Below are 13350 nucleotides of genomic sequence, written 5' to 3' on the forward strand. Positions count from 1 at the left end.
GTTCCACCTTCATTAAACGCATGTCAGTGTCCGCAGACACCAAAAAATGGACAGTAGAATGAAGTGAACCTTAGGTAATTTCTGTACACTATGGTCACAGTCCAGTATTTGTTTTCTAATTTTTGGTTTTAAAAGCCTTTAAAAGTGCATATCATATTTTCTTAATCACTCAAATTCATACTTTGTTCTCAAACTTGTCAAAACTACAAATAAAATGCTGGGACAAAAACTCCATATGAGGCAATAATTGATTATTTTTCTTTTTTTTACTCATTTGAAAAGGTTCCCTTTTTTTTTTATTAATAGTTAAATTTTTATGATGAGCGGAAGTACGACAGATACAGCCTGCATGTTTGTGAAATAGGGTTCGGACTTGCCATTATGGAACACGTCACTACGAAGCTTTGTGCACATGTACGTCGAGCGTGTTCACACTGCTGTTGCTGGAAAATCAAACGTTATCCTCTGTAACTTTTCCATGATTTACTGCTAAACTCGTGAGAATGCGTATACCTCTGAGGGTTTTGGAGTCTAAACAGGGTCCTATAGAATAACCGATGAAGCGTCTCCTGAGTCTTAACTGCAGCCGCTATTTTTCTCTGTTTTGCTCTCTCCTTCACATACACGCACACAAACACCCCCGCACGCCGTCTGCCTGTCTAATCTCTTCCTGGTTTAAGGTGCAGCCATCCCAGCATGCTCTCTGAAATCTCACACTCAATAATGTATGCCCCCAATTTATATCGCATTGCACCGACACATGAGGCCTTGTCAGTGCTTTTCTTTTGTTTCTTTCTGTAGTTGTGTACTGCATGTGTGTGTGTGTGTGTGCGCGCCTACTGTGTCCCAGGTTGTTTGTAAGATTCCCTCACTGTCAGTTGCGTGTTTTTGTCCATGTGTGTACGCGTCTGCACTTTGTGATGTGGTGCCTGTAGGTTCCCCAATGCTTAATTTTGCAGAAAGACAGGAGGCCATATTGATACTGTACGTGTGTGTGTTTCCAAAGAGACGGGATCCTTCACCTCTTCATTCAGAAAGCCTGTTATTAGATATAGCAACAGTTTGCTGCCTTCACATGCTAGCTTTGTATTATCTCAGTAAATGATGCGTGTCATGTGTTCACCAAACACACACACACGCATGCATGTGTCATGGCTTTTCCACATCAATAGTGTACACAATACGCAACTTTTGTATGGTATGGGCAAATGATGCGTGCCAAGTCGCACACAAACCCGGGCGCTAAAGCTTTATATTAGCTGATCAAATGATGCGTGTCGTACACACAGACACACACAGCGTAGCTTTGTATTAGGCGATCAAATGATGCGTGGTGCCGTGAAGCTTGTTACATCCATCCAGCAGTGCCCTATATTATTCTACAGCCGTCCGCAGTGTGTGGGGGGGGGGGTGTGGGGGTGGGTGTGTGTGACACTTCTTTTGATGCTTTGTAAGCACATTTCCGCCGCGTGTGTGTCAGTTACACTGCATTGTTCTCCAATGAAATATGGATGCCGCGACACCCTTTATGTTTGGTACATCATCACTTACCATGAAATACTGAGGCGGGACCCTTAGAGAGGAGATCGTTATTCACTTTGCATCATTCACTTCAGTTGTTTCTCATGAAAACGAGAGTTTCTGACTTCTTTTGTCAGTCACAGCTGTTGTCAATTTGTCATTGGAGCTGAGGTGAACTTTGGACTCAAGACGAGGCAACAAACGAGTGTGCTTCTGTCAATGCGCCTCATGCGCTAATCTCAAGGAAATGTTTAGATTGTGGGAAATGTCATTAATATCCTGTGGTATGTCCTCTTTAAACTGCTTTTTCTAGTAATGCTCTACCACATATATCGTAGGGTATCACAATTTTTCTGGGGAACATAACTGCAGAACTATAAAACTTTTGAGGTTTTTTGAATCTGGTTTTCTAGGTGCATTTTTTTTTTTTTTTTTGCATTGCGGAGCAAGAAGTGTTTTAATTTCAGGAGCAACTTAATGAAATTGTGGAACTTTTTTTTTTACCGTAATCGCAATATGAAAATATAATGAATGAGTAAGCATTTTTTTTTTTTTTTTTTTTAATCAACAGGTTTTATTTCTTAAATTCACATTGTGTACAACCGCAAACTTTATTTTCATGTCTTAAAAAAAAGTTCTGCTGTAATGTAATGTGAAGAGAAATTATAAATATCCATCCATTATCTGATCCGCTTCTCCGCACGATGGTCACGGGGATGCTGGAGCCAAATCAAGCTGACTCTGGGCAGTAGGCAGTACACCCTGAACTGGTTGCCAGCCAATCACAGGGGCACACAAAGATGAACAACCATATGCACTCCCAAACACACCTAGGAGCAATTTAGAGTGTTCAATCAACCTGCCATGCATGTTTTTGGAACGTGAGAGGAAACCGGAGTACCCGGAGAAAACCTACGCAGGCACGGGGAGAACATGCAAACTCCACACAGGAAGGCCAGAGCCGGAATCGAACCCACGACCTCTGCACTGTGAGGCCAACATGCCAAATTCTAAATATGTCATACTATATTAATAAACTTTCAACATTCTACCTGACTGACGTACGTAAGTGCATATATATCGAAATAGGTACTTTTCATTTTACGGCAAATCTGGCCAAAAAAAGGTCACGAATGAAAGCAAGCATCCACCAAGTTGCTCATTAACCTCCATCTCCGACTGTGACCTTTTCATTTGGCTAAATAAGTCAACAGCGCCCGCATTTACCACTTTGATTATTGTATAGCTCCTGCTTGTCTGCATTTATAATTGGGGAACATTTCGTGACATTTACAACACATTTGCATGGCAGTCTGTGATCATTGTCATCCATTCTATTCCTTTATGAATGCCGTTCGTCTCGACATAATCTTGATCATGAATATTTTTGTTTTCTGCAAACCCGAAATAGAAATAGAAACATTTGATTTTTTTTAAGTTACCATTCACTTGATACAAATCCTATTTAAGATTTTACATCTGAAGCAGTCAATCATTGTGACTGCTGAGAAGAAACATTGACATAATTACATCGTCGATATTTTCCTCCTGCAGCCCAATTTAGCTTCTCCAAGAAACAATTCTTTGAGAGTAATCCGTTCTTCACTTGCTGTACGTTTTATACTAACAGTGGGAGCTTTCATGCTGCACTGTCTCTTAGTAAACAGTATGTGTAAGTCCTGAGGGGAAAACGTCTTTTTAGCCCTCAGACAGACAGTGCGAATACGTGCGCGTGCATGTATACTGTGCACGTTCACATATCTCGTTTGGATCTCTTACAAAACCCACTTGTTTAATTTGCTGTCAAAAGTCTGCAGTAGCAGTTTAAGTAGATTTTTTTTAATAGTTGTAGGTAACCTCTACAATTAATAAAAGTTTGAGCTTTACCGCCACAATTTATTGAAGCAGCAAACCCTTCAGAGCACAAATGATACGTTCACAAACTCAATCTAACGTGCTATCCTGAAAGTGTCAATGTTCCATTAGCCTTCATGCCAACGTTGCTCTGAATTTCAACATGGTTTGAAGTGTACCAGAGCGCTCATTGGTAAATTAAAAAAAAAAAATTAAAAACGAGTTGAATGTGTGCTAATGCTAACCAAGATAGCGTCGCTGATAATTGCTTTGGGGCTACGTGAACATCTGCTACGCCTGCTCGTAACTTAACCCACCTGTTGTCGTCAGGTCAAAATGACCCGTCATTGAGTTAAAACGCCCAAAAGAATCCCCTAAACACTGTTTTTAATGTGAAATTTTATGTATTTGCCTAGCTTTGCCACAACAGTATAAAAAGTCAATTGTAGCTTTTATTCACGTTTCCAAGCTGTGAAATTTGGTGTTTAAAATTCAATTAAGCTTCTTATGTTGGAGGTTGAGTGAAGACGGGTCATTTTGACCCGGAGGACACAGTATGTGTGCTAAAAATGAAAATGAGGATGACAGGGGCGTTAAAAAGACTGAAAAACAGCAGCTGTTTTGATTACTCGCATAACATATCAGATGACACCAAGACCATCTTACCGAGTCTGTATCTCTCCAATGCAAGATCTCTGGCGCATAAAGCAGACCTCCAATTCATCATCTTCATGCATCAAAGATCTTGGATTGGAGAAATTGCAACTTGTTGGACATTGCAATATTTGTACAAGCCTGTCAATCTATTTGCATCACATAAGTCTTATCTAATAACTTGAGCGCTTACTTTGGAGACTTAATAATTAGTTCAGTGTTTTCCAACTTTTGTTGAGCAAAGGCACATTTTGACATTCGACAAATGTCATGGTTAACCACCCCAATAACAATGCATGAAAACTATAAATACTGAAATGGGGATCTTGCGCAAAAGATGAAACATGATTTAGGGGGTTTACTTAACGCATTCAAGTTTTAAAGTTGTGAAAAAAAAAATTCCAGAAGTCTTATATAATGTCTCCCTCGATCGCAGAAGTTTGAACTCCGACGTTCTAAACAGCTTTCGAAGCTTTAGATCATAATTCTGTTTTAATATACGCCTTACTCAAGCATGATGTGGAAGTTTCAACCCAAAAGTCTCAACCCTGCGGAAAATAGACTTAAAACTCTGTGCTTCCACAATTTGATAAAGAAAAGTCTCTAAATGTAAGCTGCACTTTAAAGCGTGATTCCAAGTCCAAATGTTTTCACTGAAGCATTGCGTTGAAAGTCGCAAGCAGCGCGTTCATTGCTTTCATTCCCAGCAACTGTGGGCATCAGTGAAATTGCCAGAAGCAAGCTGGCCCACATGAGTGTGACCAATTAATTTTTGCAATTTTGGGGACCAACATGCTTTGTTGCATTCTGTCACCACCTCCCACCTACTAAACACCCAAATCCACACCCTCCCCCCTTCCCTCATCTCCCTCTGCCTTTGCTTCTCTATAGGCTCTTCACTGCACACCAATGCCTTCTGGAACAGACGAGAAAATTATTTGGCAGGCATATCCATTCCTAATGTGTGTGTGAGTGTGTATGTGCACAAGTCCACGAGTCCTTAAGTTCAACCCACTCTTGGTTTGATGGACCTTTATGCCTGCATTCAGTGATTGCTGTTTTTTTTTTTATCAACACACACACAGTGTTGTCGCTGCAAAGCAAACTGGACATTTACAGTACACAAGGGAGAGATTGGCGCTATTTGAGTGCCGCGGTGGCTTGCCAATTGTGTTTGGTGTACATGTGCGTTTGATGGGCTTCTACATTTTTGACTTTGAGTGTTTCGAGGCATTTGTATTCACTATTGGGCTGCAAGACCGGAGTTGGTAGCGCAGCGCTGTATTGTTCTTGAAAGCACTTTCATAAGAGGCACAGCAGCCGTGCACTATTATGTGGTTTTAAAGACTGTTATTAGTTTGAGAATAGTTCTAGACTCAGTGAAAAATTTTTTTCAATTCATGTTTTGGGGGAAAAATTAATTTTTTATCTTGCCATCGTCCAATGTTGTAAAAGATGAGCGGGCGGATTCACTGATTTAAGGTGGTGATTGGCTGGCGCCCAAAGTCACCTGGCATTGGCTCCTGCTCACATGTGACACAATTGAGGACAAGTACTAGTTGGGCTGGGCGATATTGATATACAGTGATTTATTTATTTATTTTTTTTTAACTATTGAAAACAAATATCCGTGGGCTGAATTCAGATTAGGTTGATTTTAAAATGAAACATTTAATCTTCAAAATGAAGTCAACGCAACTATGAAAAAAAGTCAAACACTCTGTTCAGTATAGATTAAATACCGTAATATCCGGACTTTAAAGCGAACCTGTATATAAACCGCAGCAGCTCTTTTTTTGGGGGGAAAACAAAAAAACAACAACAACATACAAGCCGAAAAAATTACTTGTTTACCGCATGTACAGAATGATTTTGTACTGTGAATGCACATAAAGTTACATTAACAGTGCCTTTTAACACGGCAACAACTTTGCTAATTAAAACAGAACAGATCCAAGAGAAAAAAAGAAATCGAGATTTATTTAGCGCATTTCTGCACTATATAGCGCCCCTAACCGGTGAAAGAAAAATCCACAGAAAAGTCGCACTGTTGTATTAGCCGCATGGTTCAAAATCTAGGAAAAAAGTAAAAAAAAAACGTGCCTTCTTATTTCACCAAAATTTGCAAAGTAATTTGTAAACAATTGTAATGAATATCTTCTCACATCAACAAGGCAAATAAAATGCAACAAATTATTAGACAATGTTTATACATAGGGCAAACTGCAAAGTATAAATCTGAGCAAACTTAAGGTTGTCTGAACATTTGTAGTATGAAATGGATGTGTTGTTCAGTCATTTATAGAAATTAAAAAAAAGAAAATCCCAAAAATACTTCTTACAAGGATTATTCAACCATTGCTTCACTGTAGATTTTCCTAAAAGGGACGGAGTTTGATGACATAGGTTTTACATTTCCTTAGTTGGGCTGTGATAGGTCAAAAGGTTGAGGGTCCTTCTGCTCCGTAGTTTTATTTTATTAGATTGATAATTCATCCATGCTATCTTTTATTGATATCGCTCATCTGATCGCAATACGTATTGGCCCAGCCCTAAGTACTAGTAGATGTTTATAAATTTGTACCGTAGTGGAATAGCAGAATTTTGAAAGGCAAAGTGCAAAGAAAGTAGGAACGGACCTGCAGCTGTTGTTTTCCTCCTGTTAATATTTGATTAGAGGTCTTCCGTTGGCGGCCCTGAAACTTTTAATGATGGTGTTGTCGTAATAACTTCATTGCATGATGAGAGTCCTGAGGGCTGCCTGGTTGCTATGGTGATTCGCTTCCGTGGAATCGTCCACACATGAAACAACACTCTTTTACATAACTACGTGGTTGATGTTTAAGCCCATCATGCGGAACTTAAATCGAGCTCTCCCGGCAGTAATTACAAAAGTGTAATTCCAAAGGCGTTGGTAATATTTTGGAGACAATATAGAATAGGAGAGGACGCACGCCCAAAGGCCCTCTTGAGGGTTTTTGTTAGTGCCGTGTAAACTAATGTTATTATGTGGCCAAGCCAGTGTTTTTCTGAGGCAAATCTAATCCAAACAATACTTGGACATGGAGCTCATTTGCTATTTAAAGTATCGCCCACTCGCTGTGTTGCCTGATAATCAATTGTGACCTGCTGATGTTGGATGTGACCTTGTCTGATAACCTTCCCAGTGAAGAAGAATCAATGGAAGTCGTGTTTGAACTGAGGAAGGCGGCAGTCAGCGGATGTGTGATGGATTTAGAGAGACACTTGCATTCTACTCCTCCCGAATTCACCACGCCCCCCAAAAAGCCCTACTTTATCGGATTAAAAAAAAGTCACTGATCAATAAACACATGACAAGTTTGTTTCTTGGGAAATGCAAAAATAACTTCGCTGACTCCACACAGGGCAAGTTGTGAAAAGCACGATAACTATTCATCATATTTGTGATAAAATGAGCATTTTCCTCGACTGATCCAAATAAGCGGGAAGTCCTCCTACGAAAGCTGAAACTGACATTCTTTTTGAACAAATCATTTTGAACCATAATAACGTCAATCTTTTTTTTTTTTTATTGTTGTTGTATTGCACTGGAGAGGGGAGCCCTCTAATCTCGTTGCACACTTGAGTACAATGACAATAAAGGGATTTCTAATTCTAATTCTTGGCCACCTTACATTTCTGCTAATGAGCAAACTTCAAATGAGCATAACAGTGCTAAAACAGCAAAGCAGGTTCCAGTTGGCCAATGTTTAAATTATCACAAATATTTTCCATGTGCTGTGAGGTTTTTTTCAAAAGAAGAACAAACAGTCTTGGTATTTATCCATAAGAATGCTAATCAATATGACGACTTTCACTCCATCACATAAAAGTAAAAATCCAGTGGTAGAGCAGTGGTCCTCAACCCTCGGTCCGCGGGCCACTTTCAACCCGGCAGTACAGATGGTAAGAAAAAAAAAAAAAACAACAACTTGCAGTTGATGTATGTCATAATGCTAATTGTCTCCATCACATTACGCTAATTTTAAACAAACAAGCAAGCTAGCTCGCAAATTGAGTTACTATAGCACGTACAAAGCCTGCTTGTCACATAAAGCGGCGAGCGTCAAAGCCGTCAGGGCCCAGTCTGCAAAAGTTATGAAAAGTTCTAAGAAACGTCCCGTAGTGGAAAAATGTTGGGAACCCCTGCATCCTCTTTACAATTTTACACATTTTTCCCTAAATTCTGAATGTCATTCATGAAATGAAGATTTAGAATGTCCATAATCATTGCTTGGAAATTATTATTTTTTTTTCAAAGTGTCCCAGAAAAAAATATACATTTACATTTATATCACTTTGGTCAGGTGATTTGACCCCTTGGAAATTGAGATTATCCTCATGCAATGGTTAAAATTCCTATATACATATATATATATATATATATATATATATATATATATATATAAATATAATGTGATAGTTTCCAAAACAGATGTTGATAGTTTGATGTCACATCCACTGTCCAAATACTTCTGGACCAAACTGTCCTTGTGGTTGGGGAATATGGTAAAGAAGTAATTGGAAACACATTGAAACGTCTCTTTGTAGTTGGCCTACTGCTTTGAAGGCTGTTGTAATGCGAGTGTGTTTGTTTTACAGGCTTTCTCGCCGACATGTTACAAAACAACAATCACGTGCACGGTTGAGAAGTCATTCACTGGGCAGCCTTGCAGCCACAGCGCTCTCACTTCAGATAAAACAAAAGAAAGACAAATAATAACGACATCCAAAATAAAAGGCCCTGAAGAGTTTTTCATTACCTTTTCAGCATTTTCCCCTTATGTTATTTTTTTTTCCCCCTCACTCGTCTCTTTTTACCACATTTTCTGTGCTCATTTCATCGTTACATTCTCACTCTTCTCTGCTCTTCTTCCCCCGGCCATTCTTTCCTGTGACAGCTCCCGTCAATTCCATGGCCCCTCACCTCGCCACTTTGAGACCAACTGATATGAGAACATGGAGGTGTGAGAAGAGGACAAAGTGTTAGGTGTGAACAAAAAAAAAAAAAAAGAAAGATAAGAAAAATGGAAAAACAACATCAAGAAAAAAAAAGCAATCCTAAATAGATGGTAAAGATAAGGAAAATGAAGTGGAAGAATTGAGATGCTGCACTCAGCCGCCCCACAATCCTTTGCCTCTTACAGGAGAGGCAATTACAATTTCACAGATTGAAATTAAAATCCCCCGTGGTATGTGTGTGTGTGCATGTTTGTGCATGTGTGTCGTGTGTGAGATAGAGTGGGCTGTCAAAGTGATTTCAAGCTGTTTATAGCCTAAGCTCACCAAATAGATCCTCATATGGCAAAAAGGAAGAAAAAAAAACTAAATCCTTCACAACTGCCTTTTTTTTTTTCAATAAAGAAAACTAATTCCTTAAATATTAATTGCCTGGCTGGCTCGTCCTGACGATCGGCTTATTTGTTTGTGATGAGCCTGCAAAAGAAAAGTATTTCTAATCTCTCTCTCATACGCCGTTGACTGTCATCGTTAATCTCTCTTTTTGCTTCTCCTTTTACTCTCCATACATCTCTTTTAAGGGAAGACTTTGTATTTTCTTTCTCTATATAAAGATCTTTGAACCAGTGTGGCAGTTGCATGCAATACCAAAATTGTGATTGAATTTCTCCACCTGCATTATTTGCAGTCATGGAGATTTATAGTCTGCGTTGGGTTTCATATCCCCCATTCCCAGAGTGCATCTTGATGTATTCCTCTTATAATAATATCTCCGTTTTGCAGTTCTTCACTCAGATTCCATGCGGGATACACGTGCCTTATAATCTCGGCGTATTTGTATCAGTCATCAGCGTTTATAGGCGATCAACCTCCATTCATGGAAAGACAACAAAGAACATTTTTCCACTGTTGACATTCCCAACTGGAAGCTGCACTGTGGGAATTCTGCCCGCTCCCGGCATCCACGCCATAGTGGATGTTTCAACTTGATGTACGACATTCATTTTTCTCAAACAAGAACATACAATTCCATTAGAAACGGTTCATTGTTGTTTGCGCCAAGAAAAATTAATAGTTCAAATGTACTGAACAGGCTGTAGATTTTGTCTTATGATCTTTTGTTTTTTTTTTAAGTCATTGAGCAGTGATCATATTCATGCACATGTGCACATCACTAAAAAGCAAAGTTTGCCATTTTTTCTTAGCGTCCTCCAATTCATTCACCTCCATCATCAGTGACTGCTGCCAGCGTCACGTTTTCAAGTCATTTCCTCTCACTTGTTGGCCTCTTAAGCAGAGTGGCTCGTACATGGAGTACGACGGATACGCGCACTCCAAATGTTGATTTAAAGCGTGATTGCTGCGCTTGTGTCAGATTTAGCTTTGCTGTGTGCCAAGCCCCGATGAGCAGTTCTCCCTCTTTGGACATGACAGAATTTCAAAAAATCCATTTTATCCAGCAAGCAGCCCTTAGATTTCCTTTCGGGTCTCTTTTTCTAATATACAGTCGTTCTTTAGTAAGTTAATATTCAATGCTGTAAGAACAGAGAAAGCACATCTTTCTGACCTGCTGTTTTCCCCGGAGTGGGTACGTTTGCGTAGGTGCGTGTGCGCTCACTACTGTCAAGGGTATTAAGTGTGAAAGTGTTTCTCCATTGCTCAAGGGAGGAGTGAGCTGGATAAATGCACCGCAGCTCTAATAAAGGAAGAAGCATCTCTCGTGTGGACCATAAACCTAAAAGCAACTTAAAGACAATGTTAAGTCCACTCTTTGTACTTTATGTACTCCCTCCAAAAGTATTGCAACAATTTTCCTTATTTCTGTTACTGATGTGAAAATGTTTGCGGTTGGCATTAAAAGGTAAAAATGAGACAAGAGATCAACAGTTCAGCTTTTATTTGCAAATATGCACACCTGTGTCTGATATACAAACATTGTGACTTGTTTTTTTCCAAACAAATTCATGCAAGCCAAACTATTGAAACCTATTGTCTGCTGGTCTAAACTTGATCACAAACACTGACAATTAAATAAAACTTCGAGGAAGTTCTACTAATTTATTCCCGGCAGTCTATTGTCTTGATTTCAAAGCATGTGTTTGTGAATTGGCAGCCCAGCTTCTAGATTTTATTTGACCAATCAGATTTCAGGTTCTGTGTTGCCACGTCAATCTAATTTTCCCCACCCCTGGGCCTTCTGAAAGCCAAGTGCTGATTTATGGCACACACCTTTGATTGGTTGAGCTAAATATGCACCCAAAGATTGATTTGTGGTGGACGATGACGGACATGATTAAAAATCATTTTCAAGGCAGACTTCAAGAAAAGTGGACATTGTGATGAAAGCATGACACCATTGCGGGCTGGCTTGTTTCAAGCCGGTAAATGATTGATTCACCAACTTCAAGAAAACAACAACTTGCTAGCTCTGACTTATCAACACGAGCCATTTCCGAGGAGCGAAAGAGGAATGGAATAGAAAAATAATATTGTTAACATTAATAATAAATTAAAATATTTGTGCTTTTATGTGTAGATAAAAAATGATTAGAAACTGTTGAATTGTAGTTTAGAGGTTTGGAGTTGTTAAGAAGTGATAAATTTGAAGATTAAGGTTTCTCTCTCTCTCTAATAAATAGCTTTATTTATATAAACATGTTATTATTCTTTCCAATGTTAATTGAAATAATGTTAAAGTCAATCAAATGAAGCGCTGCAGTGTGACAACTTGGGTGAAGTGTATCCCGGCCCAGTTGGTCATTGCAAAAATCTCCAAAGCAGCGCCCTCCGAGGATGTTGTCAACGTCCAATCTTGTACTGGTCTGTTGCTGCAGAATCCAATCAGCGGCTTCCAATTCCGCCATCATCACCTAATTCTCAAGAGGGGACAGAAAAGGATCAGATGATGGATGTTATATTGTCACAGAAAAGAGACAAATGATGTTTTCTAAAAATACACCAAGAATTATATTAATTGTAAATCACCGTGCAGTGTGGGAATAGAATATGCACCTTTGGCGTTAAAGTGATTTCGTGTCTTGTTATTTGTGTTATTATTTTTTTGTATTTTCTGCAGATTTAGGTTGGAGAACTTGGTTTCTCTCTTTCCCTCCCCGTCTGTCTGGATGCACTCCTCCTTTTTTCTTTATCTGTCTCCTTCCCCAGTCACATTTAATCCTGTTAGTCATGCTAGATATGTGTCCTGCTCACTGTGTTTAACTTGGTCTTCCACACATTCCCCCTAGAGAGACCCTATGGATTCAGTTACACCCACAAACACACCCCTTGGCAGGGAAGCTTTTGTGTGCTCTAACCCAGAATTACACTTTTCCCCATCTGAATCATCGTGTCAATTTATTTGCATCGTAAAACGTTCACGTAGTCACCGTACCTACAATGCCACAGTAAAACACACCCATGAACTAAATCAATCTGCATTTATTCAACTCGGGGCCCCATTTGGATTCAGGGCTCATCTGTGGGCCCCGTGATCATTTTAATTAAGGAGCACGATGCATAAACGAGCCCTGTCCGTTTGTCCTTTCCTCCATGTGTGTGTGTGCGTGCGTGCGTGTGTGTGCGTGCGTGAACTGACATGTGTGCATTTGTCTTACATAGACCCCAACCCCACACCTTCCCTATTCGACACTTTTACCTCATATTGTGCACAGGGCCTCCGAGGTTATAAATTATTACCAAGTGAAAAGAACGAGTGGATGTGTGCATTTCAGGCGTTTAGTTGAGCATACATAATTGAATTGCAGCATATACAATAGATGTTGACAGTTCACTTATTGATCTAATAGGAAACACGCACACACACACATACACACAGCAATGTAGATTAAAAAGTAAGAGAATATTTCTGACCTCGAGTGGAGTTGCTTTGACTCCTACCTCCAAGAAGGCTTCAAATTGGAGCTGAAGCTATACATCCTTTGGGCAAACATTATGCAAAGAGTGGGCATGCTTGTGTGTGTGTGCGCGCCTGTCTTCTGGCAAGTGTGGATCAAAACATGCGTGTATTAAACTATGTCTCAAACTATCCCAGGAAGATTCCACTTACCACACTATACAATGATCCATTAAAGTTCGAAACATACTTCACTGTACATGTTGTCGTACTATACTACTGTGTTGCATATTCCAATCTTCCCTTTGCTGGTTCGCGGTTTGATTATTGCGGCTACACTTTGTGCTGATTTGTGGGTTTTTGTGACCATAACTTCTTATTTTCCGAGTCATTTTCTACAGTGATTAATTGTTGGACATAATATCACTAATAGTTTATTGCATTTATTGAATACACTGATAGTGGAATTATCGTATCCCAAATTTGTT

The sequence above is a fragment of the Idiotropiscis lumnitzeri genome, chromosome 10, assembly GCF_059441095.1.
Source record: "Idiotropiscis lumnitzeri isolate Australia: NSW breed Sydney's pygmy pipehorse chromosome 10, RoL_Ilum_1.0, whole genome shotgun sequence".
Classification (NCBI taxonomy): Eukaryota; Metazoa; Chordata; class Actinopteri; order Syngnathiformes; family Syngnathidae; genus Idiotropiscis; species Idiotropiscis lumnitzeri.